Here is an 8,174-nt window from a genome sequence, read left to right as displayed (position 1 = left end):
TTTGGACTGAAGGGGAGTGGAGTGAAGGGATTGCAGTGAGGGTGAGTGCAATTGGAGTGAGGGGGTTTGGAGTGAAGGGGAGTGGAATGAGTGTGTTTGGAGTGAGGGTGACTGTGATTGGAGTGAGGGGGACTGGAGTGAGGGTGAGTGTGATTGGAGTGAGGAGAATTGGAGTGAGTGTGTTTGGAGTGAGGGTGAGTGTGATTGGAGTGAGGGGGATTGGAGTGAAGGGGAGTGGAGTGAGGGGATTGGAGTCAGGGTGAGTGTGATTGGAGTGAGGGGTTTTGGAGTGAGTGTGTTCGGAGTGAGGGGATTGGAGTGAGGGTGAGTGTGATTGGAGTGAGGGGGATTGGAGTAAAGGGGATTGGAGTGGAGTGAGTGTGTTTGGAGTGAGGGGATTGGAGTGAAGGGGAGTGGAGTGAGGGGATTGGAGTGCAGGGGAGTGGAGGGTGTGTGTGATTGGAGTGAGAGTGAGTGTGAGTGGAGTGAGTGTGATTGGAGTGAGGGTAAGTGTGATTGGAGTGAGGGTGAGTGTGATTGGAGTGAGGGGATTGGAGTGAAGGGGAGTGGAGTGAGGGTGAGTGTGATTGGAGTGAGTGTGATTGGAGTGAGGGTGTGTGTGATTGGAGTGAGTGTGTTTGGAGTGAAGGTGAGTGTGATTGGAGTGAAGGTGAGTGTGATTGGAGTGAGGGTGAGTGTGAATTGAGTGAGGGTCAGTGAGAGTTGAGTGAGTGTAAGTGTGTTTGGAATGAGGGTGAGTGTGAGTTGAGTAAGTGTGTTTGGAGTGAGGGTGTGTGAGTTGAGTGAGGGAGTGAGTGGAGTGAGGGTGAGGGTGAGTTAAGTGAGGGTGAGTGTGAGTTGAGTGAGGGTGTGTGATTGGAGTGAGGAATTGTGAGTTGAGTGAGGGTGAGTGTGATTGGAGTGAGGGTGTGTGATTCGAGTGAGGGTGTGAGTGGAGTGAGGGAGTGAGTGGAGTGTGGGTGAGTGTGAGTTGAGTGAGGGTGAGTGTGAGTTGAGTGCGTGAGGAACGTGCCGCGGGCAGTACCAGGATGTGATGCCTTCCATGCCCGAATTGCCTGTGGCTGTTCGCCCTGGAGCGGAGGTGAAGCAGTGAGTGCGGTACTGACCTGGTGGCTCCCGCTGAGGTTCCGATCAGCTCGTCTGCAGCAAGCGGCGAGGGGCCGGGGGCATCGCCACGAACTCTCCCCGCAGCAGGAGCAGCGACACGGCCACAGCCGCAGCGCTGGACCCGGTCCTGGTGCCAGCTTCCAGCCGCTTCCTCCTCGTCATTTCCTCACATTCCCCAGACTCCCTCTCTCTCTGTATGTTTCTCTCTCTCTCTCCCTCCCTGTTGTTTCTTTCTATTTCTCCTCCTCTCTCGCTGTCTCTTCCCCCTTCCCCCTCTGTCCCCCTCTGTTTCTGTCTCTCTCTCGTTTTTTTTTTGTCTCTGTCTCACTCTCAAACTGCGCCCAAAGCCTTCAACAGATATCAGTCCAATCTCTGCACATTACTGCTGACACCCCATCCAGCAGACCCTGACAAAAGTACCCTCCCAATAACGGGGCAGGGGTGTGAACTTAACCATTTGACAAGATCCTTCAGAAAAACAGAAAACAGGCTGCAGTGCTGAGTGAATCTTTAACATTCTGAACGTGGTTTAAAATGGAGAAAACTATTCCACTTATAAGGAAGTTCAAAACCATTTGGATATGGTGACTAACAGATCTGTTTGAGGGGGAATGGAACAGAAAGAGAGGCTGATAAACTGAAATAAGATGGGTGGGAGGAAGCTGGTGCCCAGCAGAAATATCAGCACAGAGAATAAGGACTGAAGGGCTTGTTTCTGGTCTGGACTTTCTACTGTAGTCCAGCTGCCTGAAAGGATGGATTCAACAGGAACTTTGAAAACAGCTGAATCAGAAACATCTGCTGAACTATGGGGAAACAGCAGGAGTGTTTGTCTGATGAGACAAATCTTTCAAAGAGCTATCACAGGTAGAATGGACTGAATGGCCTTCCTTTGTGCTGAGGAGTTGTTCCCAGGGGTGTGGGAGCAATCTAGTGACTGGTCACTCGGAGGGGTAGTTTTTTTTCTTCAAACAGTGTTAATATTTCCAGTTGAGCCCAGGATAGTCCTGAACCCACCAGAAATGAAACATTACAGGAACTTAGGAACAGGAATGGGCCATTCAGCCTCCCGAGCCTACTCCGTCATATTCTAGATCACGGCTGAGCATCTACGTCTCATTATTCCCACATTCCTTGATATTTTTAATCTGTTGATTTAATTTTACTCTATTGATTTCTGTCTTGAACATATGACAGCTTCCACAGTCCCCTTGGGGAGAGAATTCCAAAGATTCCCCACCCACTGAGTGAAGAAATTCCACTCCATCTTAGTCCCAAATGGCCTGCCCCTTTTATTCTGAGACAATTTCCCTTGTGTCTAGATCTCCAGCTATTGGGAAACATCCTGCATCTACCCTGAGACATAAGAATTTTGTAAGTTTTAACATTGTCTCCATTAAGTGTTAATCATGGGTGTAGATAGAAAATAAGGAACCTATAGGCCAGTCAAATAGTGTGACATTATTATTCTCTGTTATTGAAGACAGAGAGAGAGAGAGCGCCATATTCAATTTGAAACATTAGTTCTGGTTCTCTCTCTCTACACAGAGGCTGCTAGAATTGCTAAGTTTTTCAGCGCTTTTTGTTTTTATTTCATATCTCCATCTTCTGCAGTATTTTGCTTTTATGAGATGAAATTGTTTTTTTGACAGATCTGTTACAGTTTGAGGACATAACTGGAAGAATAGAGATGGGGGAACTAGTTGATATGGTCTATTTGAATTTTCAGAAGACATTCACAGTGCCACATTAGGGATCATTGCACAAATGTACAGCTCTTGGGTGTACTATATTAGAATGGATTGCACATCAGTAAATAGAAAACAAAGCAAAGCTATAATTGAAACATATTTTGCTTTTCAGGTTGCAAAAAGTGATGCACAACAGCATTCCTGCAGTTACCGCTCCCACTGAGAATCCCTGGTCCACTCCTCCTTCACTCCCAACACCTCCGCACACCCTCGCAGCATCTTCCCATGCAATTGCAGAAGATATAACACCTGCCTGTTTACCTCCTCCATCCTCATTATTCAAGGCCCCAGACACATCTCCCTGGAGGAGCAGTGATTTACCTGCACTTCACTCAATCTAGTCTACTGTACTCACTGCTTACAATGTGGTCTCCTGAAGACTGGGGAGATGAAGTGGGCGACCACTTTGTAAAATACCTATGTTCTGACTATAAAAAAGACCCGACGCTTCCAGTTGTTTGCCATTTCAACACACCACCATGTTCCCTGGCTAACATCTCTGTCTCAGGCTTGCTATAGTGCTCCAGCAAGGTTCAGCGCAAGCTGGAGAAACAGCATCTTAACTTCTACCTTGATTCCTAGGTGGCCTTCAGCACTCAACATTAAGTTTAATAATTTCAGAATTTGAACATGCTCCTCCAGACTTGAATCTAGAACCTTCAAAATAAGAGACACAACTGCTACCACGTGAGTCAAAGTTTACAGGTTATGACTCCAGCTGATAGGAATACTGGACAAGTCAGCTCCCAGGCTGAGACCTGGCTCGATAGATCATAAGTTTTATTTTTGTTTAATATGATAGTCAATGATTGAACATATTCACAAGAGGCTGCCAGTGAACTTTAAATAAAAAAACATAAAAATGATTAAACATAGGAAAAACATGCAAATAATACTGCATTAATGAAGAACATTGGAAACAATCTCATTACAAACATCAGAAAGAAAGATTCATTATTTTTATTCTAGCAATATCATTACAGATACTGCTGTCTCATAGCGCCAGGGACCCGGGTTCGATTCCAGCCTTGGCCAGCTGTGCAGAGTTTGCACATTCTGCCTATGTCTGCATGGATTTCTTCCAGGTGCTCCTGTTTCCTCCCACAGTCCAAAGATGTGCAGTTTAGGTGGATTGACCATGCTAAATTGCCCATAATGCCCAGGAATGCGCAGGTTAGGTGGATTAGCCATGGGAAATGCAGGACTACAGGGATAGGGTAGGAGGGTGGGTCTGGGTGGGATGCTCTTCAGAGGGGCAGTGTGGACTTGATGGGCTGGATGGCCTGCTTCCACACTGTGGGGATTCTATGACTCTATGACACTTAGTGAAGAGTCACACTTACCTCCACTGTAAAGCTTGCTCAGTTCGCATGTCTCAACACTGTTTACTTCCACCAAATTGCAGCACCTTCACTAGATGCTAGTTTTTTCAGTTCCTTTCCCTCCCCAGGACTCTGAAAACAATCTGTTAACTGAACTCACTTATCATGGGTTCCCTCAACTCAAATATTCAATAGCCTTTTAGGATGTTCACTTCCACTCTGACACCACCACAATCTTCTGCCTTTGGAGATTTCTTCTCTCTGATTTCTCCCAGCCCCGACTGCAGCTTGTTAACAACATCTCTGCAATCATTGGCCTCTTCTCCAAAGGAACCTGCTGTCTGGACTCTCTATCTCTCTCTTTCTCTGTCTCACTGATAGTTATAAAACCCAAGTTAACAAACACCTTTACAATTATCCCCTGAGGTGGATTGCTGGTCATTTAGCTGAAGGCACATGATTAGAATCATAAAATCCCTACGGTGTGAAAGCAGGCCATTCAGCCCATCGAGTCCACACCAACCCGCTGAAGACCATCCGACCCAGAACCACACCCGCCCCTTTACCCTATCCCTGTGACCCTGCATTTTCCACGGCGAATCCATCTAGCCTGCACATCCCTGGACTCTATGGGCTGTAGGTAGACCCACAATGCCCTTAGGGAAAGAACTCCAGGATTTTGATCCAGCGACAGTGAAGGATGGTGAGTGGTTTGGAGGGGAACTTGCAGATTGTGGTATTCTCATGTATCTATTGTCCTTGTCCTTCAAGATGGTCATGGATTTGGAAGGTGCTGCCTAAGGAGCCTTGTTGAATTTCTGCAGTGCATCTTGTAGATGATATACACCGCTACTACTGAGCCTCAGCGATGGAGGGAATGGATTTTTGTGGATGTGGTGCCAATTAAGCAGGCGGCTTTATCCTAGATGATGTCAAGTTTCTCAAGTGTTGTTGGAGCTGCAACCATCCAGGCAAATAAATTCATGTTAAAATCCCCCACTAGAACAAGTTTTGTGGCTTTGCCACTCACAGTGCTTCCTCCAAGTGTTCTTCAAAATGGAGATGTAATGATTCTTCAGCTGACGGAGAAGGTACATGGTAATCAGCAGGAGGTTTCCTTGCTCATGTTTAATCTGAAGCCATGACATTTTTTGAAGTTCAGAGTCAATATTGAGGACTCAAAGGGTAATTCCTCCCGACTACCCCATCGTTCCACCACCTCTGCTGGGTCTGTCCTCCCGGTGGGACTGGTGTCTAGGACATTGTCAGGTATGACAGAGTGGCTCGGTGGTTAGCACTGCTACCTCACAGCGCCAGGGACCCAGGTTCAATTCCACCCTCTGGCAACTGTCTGCGTGGACTTTGCACATTCTCCCTGTGCTTCCCTGGCTCTGGTTTCCTCCCACAGTCCAAAGATGTGCAGGTTAGGTGAATTGGCTATGCTAAATTGCCTGTAGTGTCCAGGGATGTGTAGATTAGCCATGGGAAATACAGGGTTACAGGAAAATGGGTGGGGCATGGGTCTGGGTGGGATGCTCTTCAGAGGATTGGTGTGGACTTGTTGGGGCTGAATAGCCTTCTTCCACATTGTAGGGATTCTATGAATAGGTATGATTCATGAGTTGACTATGTCAGGCTGTTGCTCCAATTTTGGCAGTAACCCCCAGATGTTAGTAAGAAGGACTTTGCAGGGTTGACAGAACTGTTTTTGCCCTTAGGTAACAAGGTGTAGAGCTGGATGAACACAGCAGGCCAAGCAGCATCAGAGGAGCAGGAAGGCTGACGTTTTGGGCCTAGACCCTTCTTCCACTCTCAGGCGACCGTCTGTGTGGAGTTTGCACATTCTCCCTGTGTCTGTGTGGGTTTCCTCCCACAGTCCAAAGATGTGCAGGCTAGGTGGATTGGCTATGCTAAATTGCCCATAGTGTTCAGGGATGTGTAGATTACGTGGGTTATAGGTCTGGGTGGAATGCTCTGAGGGTTGGTGTGGACTTGTTGGGCCAAAGGGCCTGTTTCCACACTGTAGGGATTCTATGATCTATAATATATTATCTATATTCATAAGATACACAAAACTTGGACGTCAGAAATTGACAATCAGTGAGAGTACTGAGTGTAACATACCATCTTGCTGATGATACAAGATATGAATGTAAGCTCAAAAATGTGTAAAAAGGTTGTAAATGGATAATAAGGTGTTGGATGAAATATAATGTTGTGAAAGATGAAAATATGTGCTTTGTTTGGAGAAATAGAAAGACAAATTGCATTGTGGTGGTATGCCCAAGGATAGATCCTATGCTTGTACCTCTACACCTCACTGTCTCAGGTTTTCCTCTTCAGGTGTTTTTAGGAAACTAGATATCAACTGAGAGTGGCTGAAGAAACACTATTATTTTGACTATTGCTGAGTCAGAGACACTGTCTGTCATCCTGCTGGGAACTGTTCTGTGATCTTGGCATTGTTTCAACTGTTTGCTGTAGATAGTTGTGTTTTTTCACTGCCTGCTTTCTATATGCTTGTTAATTAAAATGTATTGGATAAGTATCAGGGGAGTGCCTGCAGAAATTAATGGCCTTTCCTGTGCCAAAATGTTCACTGTGTGTGTTTTAAGTATTCCAATCACTACTCAGTGGCCAGGGGGCCAAATGTTCTCTCTGACAGCATTATGGGTGTCCCAACACCCCATGGGCTGCAGCGGTTCAAGAAGACAGCTCATCACCACCTTCTCCAGGGCAATTATGGATGGATAGTAAATGCTGGCCCAGCCAGCAGTACTCACATCTGAAGAACCAATGTTAACAAGATCAGGAGTCAGGTCAGATGAGGAGGAGTGTATTAGGACCATTCAATTCTCTGTACCAAACAGAGCAGCCAAAAAGCCTTTGAAACCCTAGCCAAAGAAGATTTGTAATATCAGAAACGTATTGCAAGCTCTCACAAACAATAACATGATCCTGACCAGATAATCTGTTGTTAAACATTGTTGACTGAGTGATAGTGTTTGGCTAGGACGTTAGGGACAACTTGTTTAACCTTCTAAAGTGCCACGGGATCTTTTACAAAAGATGGCAAAAAAACAGGTGGGACTAGGGACAGTGCAATATTCTGAGTGATCATTTTCAGGCAATTCAGCTCCTGCTCCTTGTTGCTCCTCATTGATCCTCTGACTTATCCATGTCCCTGTCCTCCACTGGTTACCTCCCACATCTCTTGCCTTTTGTAATTCTTTTCCCCAATCTCCCAGTTTCGCCAGGAAAACAGTGGTATAGGTAAATGCCTCTGGACCAGCAATCCAGAGCACCAGTTAATGCTCTGGGCACCTTAATGCTCTTCAAGAGACCCAACACCACTTCTTTCTTGGATGACAAGGTGTAGAGCTGGATGAACACAGCAGGCCAGGCAGCATCAGAGGAGCTGGAAGATTTACGTTTCGGTCAGGATCCTTCTTCAGAAATGGGGAGGGTTTAGAGAGCTCAGAAATAAATAGAGAGGGAGTACAGGTAGGGAGTAGTGGGGATTGGTCCGTGAGGTAGGCGGAGCAGATAGGTGGGAGAGAAGATGGACAGGTTATCTCAGGTCAGGGATGAAAGGGAGGCTTGGTCATGGGATGAGGCCGATGAGGCCCAGCCCCACCCCTTCTCTCTATTTATTTCAGAGCCTCCTACCCCTTCCCCATTTCTGAAGAAGGGTCCTGACCAGAAACATCAGCTTTCCTACTCCTCTGATGCTGCCTGGTCTGCTGTGTTCCTCCAGCTCCACACTGTTATCTTGGATAGACCGGGTTTGTTTTCAGTCGAATGCAGGAGATTGAGGGCAACCTAATAGAAGTTTATAAGATTGTGAATGGCATGGATAGAGTGGAAACATGAGGCTTTTTCCCAGGATTAGGGGGCACAGGTTCACGGTTGGGGGGGGGGGGGGGGGGGGGGGGGGGGGGGGGTGGCGTGATAGGAAGAGTTTAAAAGAGAT

The 8,174-nt window shown here is 46.6% G+C and overlaps 1 protein-coding gene across 1 annotated transcript in view; it reads right to left on the bottom strand.

The window, feature by feature from the left end:
• mif4gdb (MIF4G domain containing b) overlaps nt 1–1,283 on the bottom strand; it is a 22,748-nt gene extending 21,465 nt beyond the window's left edge. The window contains exon 1 of the mRNA XM_048611147.1: nt 1,128–1,283. The gene's annotated coding sequence lies outside the window, so the exon portion shown is untranslated. The remainder of the gene's footprint in view (nt 1–1,127) is intronic.
• Between the last annotated feature and the right edge of the window lie 6,891 nt (nt 1,284–8,174).

Source organism: Rhincodon typus, chromosome 23, assembly GCF_021869965.1.
Source record: "Rhincodon typus isolate 14 chromosome 23, sRhiTyp1.1, whole genome shotgun sequence".
Classification (NCBI taxonomy): Eukaryota; Metazoa; Chordata; class Chondrichthyes; order Orectolobiformes; family Rhincodontidae; genus Rhincodon; species Rhincodon typus.
This window is presented reverse-complemented; position numbering and strand designations above follow the sequence as displayed.